At 36.7% G+C, this 14,317-nt stretch overlaps 1 long non-coding RNA gene across 2 annotated transcripts in view; it reads left to right on the top strand.

Moving 5' to 3' along the window:
• The window catches only part of LOC132519984 (uncharacterized), a 146,582-nt gene extending 134,660 nt beyond the window's left edge, over positions 1-11,922 (top strand). For both annotated transcript variants that reach the window (XR_009540400.1, XR_009540399.1), the window contains 2 exons: positions 11,538-11,623; positions 11,780-11,922. This is a non-coding gene — a long non-coding RNA (uncharacterized LOC132519984). The remainder of the gene's footprint in view (positions 1-11,537; positions 11,624-11,779) is intronic.
• The last annotated feature ends 2,395 nt before the right edge of the window (positions 11,923-14,317 follow it).

Genomic DNA, 14,317 nt, shown 5'->3' with positions numbered 1-14,317 from the left:
AATGTGCAGATATCACTTACGGCTGTAGCTCTAGCACTCCAGTCACTAACTTCTCTTTTTTTCAATAGACAAGGCTTTATGTTATATTTATTTATTTTCCAGGTTGGACAAATTGGATGTAGAAGCATAATATAGTACATTTCTACCATCTTCATCTAAAACATACCAAATATGTACAATTATTATATTAAAGATACAAAAGGGATACAGAGTCCACCAATGTCTTTCTGAAAGACATATAGGTACAAGTAGTGTCAAAAGTGTGAGGAAATCACCAGCTAATTGTACGTTCTACACTTGACACCACGGAGTGAACTGACATTAGCAGTCTATGTTGTACAATTACTTAATGCTTAGATAACATTTTGCAACTTGTGGTAGTGCTTGACTGCTGTCTTTCTGTATGCACGTGAGGTCCATAGCTTATATAATAAAACTGGTCAATAATGCATATTACCTTTAAATTTACAAATGCATAATTGACAATGTAATATATAAGCAAGTAACAAATGCCATGATACAGAAGAGAATTATTAAATAAAGCACTGACATTGTTTGATACAGTGAAGAAAAAACACTGAATCAACTTTTAAACTTGACTTTTAAAATTTGAAGCTATTTACATTTATCTATTGATCAATATGATCAGCTGAATTTAATGGGAAAAAATCCAAGACTAGCAGTTCCTCACATATGAGAACTACTCAGATTAGCAGCCTTCAATTTCTGAAATCTGTACAAAAGCAACACAAAAATAGAGTGGAGGGGTCCTTTCAGTCATTAAAGGGATAACTATCTGTGACCAGATAATTGCCACACAGAGGCCTTTTCTATCCTCATTGTCCATGAAGCCACTTACAGGTTAGTCTTTGTTGACTGACCCTCATTGCAAAGGCCGGCATCTCTAACCAGGTTTTTGATCTTTTGATACCAGTCACCATCTTGGATAAAGAAGATGGGGATACTTCCTCAGCAATCCTCGAAAGGAGTTCAGGCCTTTTAGGTTTTTGCAGAGCTGATCTGCCATAACATCCCCAGATGGCAACGTCCTGGGCTCTGTTGTGAGGGAGAAAGAAACTGTCCTGTTTAGTTTTTCTTTTCCACTTGGAGCGCCATCTAATTCTAACTAATACAATTTGGAATTGGAGCTGGAGGTTTAACTCAGCTCTTTATAGACAAGGAAACTGACAATCAGAGAGATCCAATTACATAATTTTGTGTCCATAGCGGTATCTCAATAAATATTTGTTGATCTCCTGAGTTTTAACCAGTGTGCTAGCCACCCGTAATACTTCTCAATTTAGGTTTTCTAGGAAAGAAAGCACTAGAAGGAGGTGGTTACTTCTATTACGGCTGAAGCCAGTCTCTCCATAAATCTTTCCCTTTGTTGCTCCCCTTCTAGCCTTAGGGAGTAAAAGAAGTCCCAGAAATAGTGCCAGAGGATCAATAACCAATGTAAAGATTTAAAAAATAACTTGACAAGGGACATTAATCATAATATAGCTACCATTTATTAAACATGTCCTATTCCCAGGCTCTGTGCTAAGAGTTTCACTAAGATTTTCTCATATAATCCTCACAACATACCTATGAAGTATTACTGTTATCCTCATTTTTCATAGAAGGAAACTGAAGCTTCAAGAAATGGATTGACTTTCCTAAGTGATCACAATTAGTAAATGGCACATTACCCAGAACACATTAACCCAAGGTTGATTGGCATCAAACACTATGGTCTTAAGTATTGTGAAAACAAACATGAAAGCAGATGTTGACTGGTCACCACTTGTATATGCCGTCAGATTGAAACCTTTTTCTTTATAACCACCTCTTTACTGCTTACTAATAGGAAGCTCAGCTTGACCATGTTATACTCTCTATAAATAATTTTCCTTCTGCTACATAATGAATTTCCTTCTGTCATATATGTATTCTTTATGCATAGTGTAAGGTGTGCATTGTAGAAGGTAGTGAAATTCTCCATTTATAAATACAGGAATGGCTATAGCATCTAATTAGAAATCTTTATTCAATTTGTGTATTTATAGAAATGAGGAATGCATTACCTTATATCCATATTCCTACATCTTTAATTTCTGTTTGTGGAAGAAAGGGACTTTTTTAAGGAAAATGAAGGTTTCTCTCAAACAAAAGATTACTTGCTCCCCTCTGTGCCCCATCATGCTTGGTTCAGCTCCCTATTACACTCCTTCCCTCATTAGATTGACTTGTCTACCCATATGACTATTTCCTCCATTAGACTGACAGCAACATGACAACATGGACATGTCTTTTGCTGTTTTGAATCCTTAATACTCGAGTTAGTTCTTGGCACATAGTAGGTAGATAAATATTTATTGAATGAATGAATGAATGATCCAACAAAAGAAAACGGCATATTACTGTACAATTCTCTGGATAAAGCCACCTAATGACAAGTTTTAAAATAAAGAATTTAATGTAGTTTTATTATTTTATAATATGGAGTCTAAAATTAATTTAACATATAAGAAAGGAATTGCAAAACAAAAAAATTCTCTAACGTCTTTTTGCCATAACTATGCTAGACATTTCAACCATGTATTTTGAATTGTTTGCAAGACATGTTTGTAAAGAGATACCTTTTTTTTTCATTAGATTTTAAGGGGTTTGATGGTTGTGAATTTTCTTTTCTTTTTTTTTTTTTTTTTGCGGTACACGGGCCTCTCACTGGTGTGGCCTCTCCTGTTGCGGAGCACAGGCTCCAGATGCGCAGGCTCAGCGGCCATGGCTCACGGGCTCAGCCGCTCCGCGGCATGTGGGATCTTCCTGGACCGGGGCACGAACCTGTGTCCCCTGCATCGGCAGGCGGACTCTTAACCACTGCGCCACCAGGGAAGCCCGTGAATTTTCTTCTCATGATATTCAGATATTCTGCCCCATAAAATCCAAATGAAAATTTCAGTGAGCAGATAAATCATCTATTTTACTGCTGTAAATTATAATCCTTTCTAACCTTGCAAAAATGCCAGGTGTTGAATGATTTTGATCAAAACTAAACATGTTAACTAAAGTAGCTACCAATTTCCTCCTACAGATGGGCATGTTTAACTTATGAACACACAATATGAACATGAGTATATATCTTTTCTCCTATTCAGCTCAACAGTTATTCATATGATTCCTCGTATATTTTCAGAATGCTAGTCTGCAAGTTATTCATCCAGGAATAGAATCTCTGAAATTAAATAGAAAGGGCTTTAAAACTGTGAGTGTAGTAATAAGCTATTCAGAGCAATAATACCATCAAGATGATTAACTATTTTATAGCTCCTAGTCTTTAATAATAAAATATGATTTTAAAAGAAATCTTTCTTTCTCCCAAGTTGAGTTCTGAAAATTTTTTCCACCTGCCTCTCTCTAGAATAGTATATCTATAACCCTATCATTAAAAGAAAAGAGTGAGTCCTGCGTCAAGATGGTGGAGTAGAAGGACATGCATTCACTCCCTCTTGCGAGAGCACCGGAATCACAGCTAACTGCTGAACAATCATCGACAGGAAGACACTGGAACTCACCAAAAAAGATACCCCACATCCAAAGACAAAGGAGAAGCCACAATGAGATGGTAGGAGGCATGCAATCACAATAAAATCAAACCCCATAAGTGCTGGATGGGTGACTCACAAACTGAAGAACAATTATACCACAGAAATCCACCCACTGGAGTGAAAGTTCTGAGCCCCACATCAATCTTCTCAACCTCGGGGTCTGGCAATGGGAGGAGGAATTCCCAGAGAATCAGACTTTGAAGGCTACCGGGATTTGATTGCAGGACTTTGACAGGACTGGGGGAATCAGACTCCACTCTTGAGGGCACATACAAAGTAGTGTGAGCCTTGGGAACCAGGAGGAAGGAGCAATGACCCCATAGGAGAATGAACTCCACCTACCTGCTAGTGTTGGAGGGTGTCCTGCAAAGGTGGAGGGTGGCTGTGGCTCACCGTGGGGACAAGGACACTGGCAACAGAAGTTCTGGGAAGTACTTCTTGGCATGAGTCCTCCTTGATTCTGCCATTAGCCCCATCAAAGAGCCTGTAGCCTCCAGAGCTGGGTCACCTCAGGCCAAACAACCAACTGGGAGGGAACTCAGCCCCACCCATCAGCAGACAAGCGGATTAAACTTTTACTGAGCTCTGCCTACCAGAGCAACAGCCAGCTCTACCCATCACTAGTCCCTCCCATCAGGAAGGTTGCACAAGCCTCTTAGATAGCCTCATCCACCAGAGGGCAGACAGCAGAAGCAAGAAAAACCACAATCCTGCAGCTTGTGGAACAAAAACTACGTTCACAAAAAGATAGACAAAATAAAAAGGCAAAGGACTATGTACCAGATGAAGGAACAAGATAAAACCCCAGAAAAAAACAATTAAATGAAAGGGACATAGGCAACCTTACAGAAAAAGAATTCAGAATAATGATAGTGAAGATGATCCAGGACCTCGGGAAAAGGATGGAGGCAAAGATTGAGAAGATGCAAGAAATGTTTAACAAAGACCTAGAAGAATTACAAAACAAACACCTAGAAGAATTAAAGGACAAACAAACAGAGATGAACAATACAGTAACTGAAATGAAAATACACTAGAAAGAATCAATAGCAGAATAACTGAGTCAGAGGAACGGAAAAGTGACCTGGAAGACAGAATGGTGGAATTCACTGCTGCGGAACAGAATAAAGAACAAAGAATGAAAAGAAATGAAGACAGCCTAAGAGACCTCTGGGAAAACATTAAACACACCAACATTCACATTATAGGGGTCCCAGAAGGTGAAGAGGGAGTGAAAGGACCCGAGAAAATATTAGAAGAGATTATAGTCGAAAACTTCCCTAACATGGGAAAGGAAATAGCCACCCAAGTCCAGGAAGCGCAGAGAATCCCAGGAAGGATAAACCCAAGGAGAAGCACACCAAGACACATAGTAATCAAATTGACAAAAATCAAAGACAAAGAAAAATTATTAAAAGCAACAAGGGAAAAATGATAAATAACAAACAAGGGAATTCCCATAAGGTTAAGCAGCTGATTTCTCAGCAGAAACTCTACAAGCCAGAAGGGAGTTGCATGATATATTTAAAGTGATGAAAGGGAAGAACCTACAACCAAGATTACTCTACCCAGCAAGGATCTCATTCAGATTCAGCAGAGAAATCAAAAGCTTTACAGAGAAGCAAAAGGTAAGAGAATTCAGCACCACCAAACCAGCTCTACAACAAATGCTAAAGGAACTTCTCTAAGTGGGAAACACAATAGAAGAAAAGGACCTACAAAATCAAACCCAAAACAATTATGAAAATGGTACTAGGAACATACATATAGATAATTACCTTAAATGTGAATGGATTAAATGCTGCAATGAAAAGACACAGGCTCACTGAATGGATAGAATATATATGCTGTCTACAAGAGACTGACTTTAAACCTAGGGATACATACAGACTGAAAGTGAGGGGATGGAAAAAGATATTCCATGCAAATGAAAATCAAAAGAAAGCTAGAGTAGCAATACTCATATCAGATAATACAGACTTTAAAACAAAGAATGTTACAAGAGACAAGGAAGGTCACTACATAATGATCAAGGGATCAATCCAAGAACAATATATAAGAAATATAAATACACCCAAAATAGGAGCACCTCAATACATAAGGCAAATGCTAACAGCCATAAAAGGGGAAATTGACAGTAACACAATAATAGTGGGGGATTGTAACACCTCACTTACACCAGTGGACAGATCATCCGGACAGAAAATTAATAAGGAAACACAAGCTTTAAATGACACAATAGATCAGATAGATTTAATTAATATTTTTAGGACATTCCATCCAAAACCAGCAGATTACATTTTTTCTCAAGTGCACACGGAATGTTCTACAGGATAGATCACATCTTGTGTCACAAATCAAGCCTCAGTAAATTAAGAAAATTAAAATCATACCAAGCATCTTTTCCAACCACAAGACTATGAAATTAGAAATCAGTGACAGGGAGAAAAACATAAAAAACACAAACACATGGAGGCTAAACAATACGTTACTAAATAACCAAGAGATCACTGAAGAAATCAAAGCGAATTAGAAAATATCTAGAGAAAAATGACAACCAAAACGTGACGATCCAAAACCTGTGGGATGTGGCAAAAGCAGTTCTAAGAGGGAAGTTTATAGCAATAAACTCCTACCTCAAGAAACAAGAAAAAACTCAAATAAACTATCTAATCTTACACGAAAAGGAACTGGAGAAAGAAGAACACACAAAACCCGAAGTTAGTAGAAGGAAAGAAATCATAAAGATTAGAGTAGAAATAAATGAAATAGGAACAAAGAAAACAATAGCAAAGATCAATAAAACTAAAAGCTGGTTCTTTGAGAAGATAAACAAAATTGATAAACCATTAGCCAGACTCATCAAGAAAAAGAGGGAGAGGACTCAAATGAATAAAATTAGAAATGAAAAAGGAGAACTTGCAATGGACACTGCAGAAATACAAAGCATCCTAAGAGACTACTACAAGCAACGCTGTGCCAATAAAATGGACAACCTGGAAGAAATGGACAAATTCTTCGAAAGGTATAACCTTTCCAAACTGAACCAGGAAGAAATAGAAAATATGAACAGACCAATCACAAGTAATGAAATTGAAACTGTGATTGAAAATCTTCCAACAAACAGAAGTCCAGGACCAGATGCCTTCACAGGTGAATACTATCAAACATTTAGAGAAGAGCTAACACCCATCTTTCTCAAACTCTTCCAAAAACTTGCAGAGGAAGGAACACTCCCAAACTCATTCTATGAGGCCACCATCACACTGATACCAAAACCAGACAAAGATACTACAAAAAAAAATTACAGACCAATATCACTGATGAATATAGATGCAAATATCCTCAACAAAATACTAGCAAACAGAATCCAACAATACATTAGAAGGATCACACACCATGATCAAGTGGGATTTATCCCAGAGATGCAAGGATTCTTCAATATACGCAAATCAATCAATGTGATACACCATATTACCAAACTGAAGAATAAAAACCATGTGATCATCTCACTAGATGCAGAAAAAGCTTTTGAGAAAATTCAACACCCATTTATGATAAAAGCTTTCCATAAAGTGGGCATAGAGGGAACCTACCTCAACATAATAAAGGCCATATACGACACCCCCCCCCCAGCAAACATCATTCTCAATGGTAAAAAACTGAAAGCATTTCCTCTAAGATCAGTAACACGACAAAGATGTCCACACTTTTTTTTTTCACTTTTTTTTCTTTTCTTTTTTAGGAAGTCTTAGCCATGGCAATCAGAGAAGTAAAAGAAATAAAAGGAATCCAAATATGAAAAGAAATAAAACTGTCACTGTTTGCAGATAACATGATACTATGCACAGATAATCCTAAAGATGCCACCAGAAAACTACTAGAGCTAATCAATGAATTTGGTACAGTTGTAGGATACAAAATTAATACACAGAAATCTTTTGCATTCCTATACACTAACAATGAAAGATCAGAAAGAGAAATCAAGGAAACAACCCCATTCACCATTGCAACAAAAAGAATAAGATACCTAGGAATAAACATACCTAAGGAGGTAAAGGACCTGTACTCAGAAAACCATAAGAGGGCTTCCCTAGTGGCACAGTTGTTAAGAATCTGCCTGCCAATGCTGGGGACACGGGTTCGAGCCCTGGTCTCAGAAGATCCCACATGCCGCGGAGCACCTAGGCCCATGTGCCACAACTACTGAGCTTGTGCTCTAGAGCCTGCAAGCCACAACTACTGAGCCCATGTGCCACAACTACTGAAGCCCATGCTCCTAGAGCCCATGCTCCACAGAAAGAGAAGCCACCACAATGAGAAGCCCATGCACCACAACGAAGAGTAGTCCCCGCTCACTGCGACTAGAGAAAGCCCGTGTACAGCAACAAAGACCCAATGCAGCCAAAAATAAATAAAATAAATTTATTTTTTAAAAAAGGCACCATCCCTGCAGGTCCAAAAAAAAAAAAGAAAACCATAAGACACAGATGAAAGAAATCATAGATGACACACACAGGACTTCCCTGCTGGTACAGTGGTTAAGAATCTGCCTGCCAATACAGAGGACACGGGTTCGAGCCCTGGTCCAGGAAGATCCCACATGCTGCATAGCAGCTAAGCCCATGCGCCACAACTACTGAGCCTGTGCTCCAGAGCCCGCGAGCCAAAACTACTGAGCCTGTGTGCCACAACTACTGAAGCCCACATGCCTAGAGCCCATGCTCTGCAGCAAGAGAAGCCACCGCAATGAGAAGCTGGCGCACCGCAATGAAGAGCAGCCCCCACTCACCACAACTAGAGAAAAGCCCACACACAGCAACAAAGATCCAACACAGCCATAAATAAGTTAAAAAAAAAATTAATTAATAAAACATAAGAAAAAATGACACAAACAGATGGAGAGATATACCATGTTCTTGGATTGGAAGAATCAATATTGTGAAAATGACTATACTATCCAAAGCAATCTACAGATTCAATGCAATCCCTATCAAGTTACCAATGGAATTTTTTACAGAACTAAAACAAAAAAATCTTAAAATTTGTATGGGGACACAAAAGACCCCAAATAGCCAAAGCAATCTTGAGCAGAAAAAATGGAGTTGGAGGAATCAGACCTGCTGACTTCAGACTGTACTACAAAGCTACAGTAATCAAGACAGTATGGTACTGCCACAAAAACCAAAATATAGATCAATGGAACAGGATAGGAAGCCCTGAGATAAACCCACGCACCTATGGTCAACTAATCTATGACAAAGGAGGCAAGGATATACAGTGGAGAAAAGACAGTCTCTTCAATAAGTGGTGCTCAGAAAACTGGACAGCTACATGTAAATGATGAAATTAGAACACACCCTAACACCATACACCAAAATAAACTCAAGGCGGATTAAAAACCTAAATGTAAGACCGGACACTATAAAACTCTTAGAGGTAAACATAGGAAGACCACTCTTTGACATAAATCACAGCAAGATCTTTTTTGACCCACCTCCTAGAGTAATGGAAATAAAAACAAAAATAAACAAGTGGGACCTAATGAAACTTAAAAGTTTTTGCACAGCAAAGGAAATATAAACAAGACAAAAAGGCAACCCTCAGAATGGGAGAAAATATTTGCAAACGAATCAATGGACAAAGGATTCATCTCCAAATTATATAAACAGCTCATGCAGCTCAATATTAAAAAAACAAACAACCCAATCAGAAAATGGGCAGGAGACCTAAATAGACATTTCTCCAAAGAAGACATATAGATGGCCAAGAGGCACATGAAAAGCTGCTCGATATCACTAATTATTAGAGAAATGCAAATAAAAACTACAATGAGGTATCACCTCACACCGGTTAGAATGGGCATCATCAGAAAATCTACAAACAGCAAATGCTGGAGAGGGTGTGGAGAAAAGGGAACCCTCTTGCACTGTTGGTGGGAATTTAAATTGATAGAGCCACTATGGAGAACAGTATGGAGCTTCCTTAAAAAACTAAAAATAGAATTACCATGTGATCCAGCAATCCCACTACTGGGCATATACCCAGAGAAAACCATAATTCAAAAAGACACATGCACCCCAATGTTCATTGCAGCACTATTTACAATAGCCAGGTCATGGAAGCAACCTAAATGCCCATCGACAGACGAATGGATAAAGGAGATGTGGTACATATATACAATGGAGTATTACTCAGCCATAAAAAGGAACAAAATTGGGTCATTTGTTGAGACGTGGATCGATCTAGAGACTGTCATACAGAGTGAAGTAAGTCAGAAAGAGAAAAACAAATATCGTATTTTAACTCATGTATGTGGAACCTAGAAAAATGGTACAGATGAACCAGTTTGCAGGGCAGAAGTTGAGACACAGATGTAGAGAACAAACTTAGGGACACCAAGGGGGGAGAACTGAGGTGGGGTGAGGATGGTGGTGTGCTGAATTGGGCGATTGGGATTGACATGTATACACTGATGTGTATAAAATTGATGACTAATAAGAACCTGCAGTGTAAAAAAACAAACAAACAACAAAAAAAACAACTGATACTAAACTTTCTTTGGGTTATTTGTATGGAAATATGTTAATGTAAATGTTTCAGACATTACATGAAATTTCTAAAAATCGTATATGTTCTGGTATAATGTTATAAGCCATAAATCTAGTTATCACTTTAAAATGTATATCTCAGAAATAACTAATTTTTCTTGTCAATTGCATTATTATGAACTTTCATCAAATCTTTAACCATGGTCATTTTTAAGTCTTTTGTCATTTACAGACAGTTCTGGGTGTACTCTGATGCTTTTGCAAAAATGTTCCTATAAAAGGGTTTCATCTTCAAGTAATTCATGGAAAAGACTCTGACGAGTACAGGTTTCTGGTAACTGAGTATACTGCTGAGCTGAATGAATAAGCATTTTCAGAACTCTAATGGAAAACTGATGAATTCATAAAAGTTCTAACAAAAGATCAAGATGAAAAAAATTAATTACATGGGACTGAGTGAACTGATGAGGATGATTATAATTTTTGTGACTTTCTGTTTGAATAAAAAAAAAATCCCCCCCCCATAAAAAGAAAATCTACAGACAACAATTGCTGGAGAGGGTGTGGAGAGAAGGGAACCCTCTTGCACTGTTGGTGGGAATGTAAATTAATACAGCCACTATAGCGAACAGTATGGAGGTTCTGTTCAACTAAAAATAGAATTACCATATGACCCAGCAATCCCACTACTGGGCATATACCCAGAGAAAACCATAGTTCAAAAAGACACATACACCCCAATGTTCACTGCAGCACTGTTTACAATAGCCAGGTCATAGACCAACCCAAATGTCCATCAACAGATGAATGGATAAAGAAGATGTGGTACATATATACAATGGAATATTACTCATCCATAAAAAGGAATGAAATTGGGTCTTTTGTAGAGACATGGATGAACCTAGAAACTGTCATACAGAGTGAAGTAAGTCAGAAGAGAAAAACAAATATTGTATATTAACGCATATATGTGAAGTCTAGAAAAATGGTACAGATGAACCAGTTTTCAAGGCAGACATAGAGACACAGATGTAGAGAACAAACCTATGGAGACCAAGGGGGGAAAGTGGGGGTGTGGGATGAATTGGAAGATTGGGATTGACATATATACACTAATATGTATAAAATCGATAACTAATAAGAACCTGCTGTATAAAAAAATAATGAAATGAAATTCAAAAAATTGTCTACAGAATAACTTGAAAAACAAAAAAGACACTTCCTTTCATAAGCACATTTCTCTCATCTAAACATCTCTGAACTCATTTACAAGATCGTGAGACTTCTACATGTATAGTGATTACTTATAATGTTTATTTTATTTCTATCATATTTTTCCTGATTTCTACTCACCCTGCTCTTACTTTATCTTTTTTGCCTTTTTCTTGTCTTGTAGTAGACCAAATCCTGATACTTCTTCATCTTTGCTTCTGGAATACTCTATAGTCATGTCATCCAACAAATATAATGTGAGCCACATATGTAAGTCTAAAGTTAAAAAAGATAAAATTAATTAGTTCATATATGTTATTTCACAGTGTATCCAAAGTGTTATCGATTCAATGTGTGATCAATAACCATTTTACTTTGTTTTATTGTATTAAGACCTGAAATATGGTGTGTATTTTACTCTTACAGGACATCTCAATCTGAACCAGCCACCTTTCAATGCTTAATAACTCCATGTGGCTAGTGCCTGCCATACTGGACAATGTAAGTCTAAAATTTATTCTCCTTTGTCAGCCTTAGGAAAACTAGGGTAATTTAAAAATACCCATTTGGAAATGGAACAAAAAAAGAACAATAATTAACTGTCAATATACATTACAGTTTTCCTAAGCTTGGGTTATCTATTCAGGAGTTATTCCTCAGGCAAGATCAAAGTGTTCATAACGTGCCAATTATTGCACATTAAATCAGCAAAATTGTTATGTGCTCCTAAAATCAGGAGCTCTAAATCACTACAGAGAGTAGTGAATGTATTCACTAGAAGATAGGATCTAAGAATTTTTTCCCTGTTTTTAAAATTAGCAATCCAAAGTCTTTCAGTTCAATATCAATAAAAATATAACACTGGCATAAATTGAAGAAAACATGATATCATTTAATAATTTTGACATCAGTTTTCCAGTGAACATGATAAATCCCCCCAGTGACAGCATTATTCTTCACTCTGTGAATGCAGAGTGAATAAAGGACACAGACTAACTTATCATGCTCTGGATGGCCTCTACCTACTGCCAAACCATTGCATGTGCATGCCTTTATCACATGCAAACTTCTCTAAAGCACTCAACTAGTGGCTGGGGAGGTTATAGTTCTACTGCCAAAGTTCTAATTGAACTAATTTCAATGTAAATATTGGACCTATCTTATCTCCTCATTTTGGCTAGCTTCATAAAGAGAAAAAATAAACTATTGAAATAATTCAGTTCAGTGTTGAAAGAACTTATTTCAAACTGTCAGCGCAATTGTTCAAAATGTTCCCCACATAAATCAGTTTAAATGAGCCTGTTTAAAATAACCAAAACTGTGCCTCAATTTCCAGCAACTTGAAACACATAGATTTTTTCTCTTTCCTTTTAGAAGTTATACTTCTAGTGGAGAAAAATTATTTACACCATTTCTTATCATGTAAGATAGATTTAATCTAAGTATAAATAATTTAAAACTTTAAATAATCCTCTCACAATTCATTTTGATTTCTTTTTCTTCTTTTTTTGGCTTTTGTGTGACATGCATATATATATATATATATATATATATGTTTCAGGTGAACAGCATTGTAATTCAACATCTGTATATACTACAAAATGATTACCCCCACAAGCCTAGTTATCATCCTTCATCATACAGTTGACCCCCTTCACCCATTTCACCCACCCACCCACAATCCTCTTGCCTCTGGTAACCATTAGTGTGTTTTCTGTATTCATGAGTTTGTTTTTGTTTTATTTTGTTTGTTCTTTGGGTTTTTTTTATACTCCATATATGAGTGAAATCATATAGTATTTGTATTTCTCCATCTGAATTATTTCACTTAGCATAATATCTTTAAGGTCTATCCATGTTATCATAAATGGCAGGATTTCATTTTTATGGCTGAATAATATTCCATTTTATGTAAACATATACACCATGTCTTCTTTATCCATTCATCCGTCAATGGACACTTAGGTTGTTACCAGATTTTGGCTATTGTAAATAATGCTGCAGTGAACATAAGGTGCATATATCTTTTTGAATTAGTGTTTTCCTGTTCTTCAGTTAAATACCCAGAAGTAGAATAGCTTGGTCATATGGTAGTTCTATTTTTAATTTTCTGAGGCATCTCCATACCGTTTTCTATAGTGGCTTCACCAATTTATATTCCCACCAGCAGTGTATGAGTGTTCACTTTTCTCTGAATTCTCTCCAACATTTGTTGTTTCTTGTCCTTTCCATAACTGCCATTCTAACAGGTGTGAGCTTGATATCTCATTGTAGATTTGACTTGCACTTCCCTAATAATTAGACATCGAGCATCTTAGATGTTGAGCATCTTTTCATGTGTCTCTTGACCACCTGTATGTCTTCTTTGACAAAATGTCTATTCATAGTCTCTGTCCATTTTTTAATCAGAATGTTTGTTTGTTGTTGAGTTGTATGAGTTCTTTATATATTTTGAATATTAACCCCTTATCACATATATGATTTGCAATTATCTTCTCCCTTTCAGTAGGTTGCCTTTTCATTTAGATTATGGTTTCCTTCACTGTGCAGAACTTTTTCAGTTTTAGTTTGATGTTGCCCCATTCTCATTTGCTTATTTTTACTTTTTTCCCCTTTCCTTTGGAGTCACATTCAAAAAAAAACAACTCTAAGTCCCATGTCAGTGAAGTGACTACCTATGTTTTCTTCAAGGACTGTTATGATCTCAAGTCTTACATTTAAGTCTTAAATTCATTTTGAGTTAGTTTTTTTGTATAGTGTAATATAGTGATCTAATTTCATTCTTTTTCATGTGGCTGTCCAGTTTTCCTAACACCATTTATTGAAAACACTGTTCTTCTCCATTATAAGTTCTTTACTCCTTTGCCATAAATTAGTTGTTCTTATATGTGTGGGTTTATTTCTGGGCTTTCAGTTTTGTTTCATTGATCTGTATGACTGTTTATATGCCAGAATATGTTGTTT

Source organism: Lagenorhynchus albirostris, chromosome 4 (assembly GCF_949774975.1).
Source record: "Lagenorhynchus albirostris chromosome 4, mLagAlb1.1, whole genome shotgun sequence".
NCBI classification, from domain to species: Eukaryota; Metazoa; Chordata; class Mammalia; order Artiodactyla; family Delphinidae; genus Lagenorhynchus; species Lagenorhynchus albirostris.
This window is presented reverse-complemented; position numbering and strand designations above follow the sequence as displayed.